Consider the following 697-nt stretch of genomic DNA (forward strand, 5'->3'; position numbering starts at 1 on the left):
AATGCATGTAGGCCACGCCCTGAAGGATCTGCTGCAGGAACTCCACGGCTTCTGCCTCCACTAGCACCTCCTTCTCCGCAATGAAGTCAAACAGTTCCCCACCATGGATGCTGAAAAGAAGCAGAAGAGGAGGAGGAGGAGGAGATTGGACGCATACCCCATGGCCCTTCACTCGGAGCGGCTGACAAACTCACCAGAGGCTCTGGAACCCACCTGGGAAGTCTGGGGTGGGCTGCTGGCAGCCAGGCCGAACCCCTGCTTCTGCACGCTGGCAGACGGGCAGGGGCTGCGCATGGCTTGGCGTGTACCCCACCACCACCACCACCACCACGGCCTCCTCATGAGCCAGGCCTGAGTGGGCCAAGGACGGCCAGGGACACAGCTGCAACCCTCAGCCCAGCCCAGCCCTGGCCCGTAGCTAATGTGTGGCCCATGGGGCCCGCCCTCCCCCCCCCCCCCCCCTTTTTTGCATCCATCTGCGCCAGCGTCTCCCTGCTTGAGCTCATCTGCGACGCGCTGAGGCGCACACACACACTGTTGGATTTTCGGAAAAGATCCTCCTCCTTGGCTCAGGGAAGGAGTGAGGGAGGAAGCTTGATCCCACTCTCCTTTCTTTTCTTTTTTCATAAGCAGGGCAGCTTTCCAAGACCTTTTGGTGTCTCCTAACACTGGGATGCTGGCCCGCCTCAGAGGAAGG

This window comes from Gekko japonicus, unplaced genomic scaffold (assembly GCF_001447785.1).
Source record: "Gekko japonicus isolate JY-2015 unplaced genomic scaffold, Gekko_japonicus_V1.1 scaffold358, whole genome shotgun sequence".
Lineage (NCBI taxonomy): Eukaryota > Metazoa > Chordata > Lepidosauria > Squamata > Gekkonidae > Gekko > Gekko japonicus.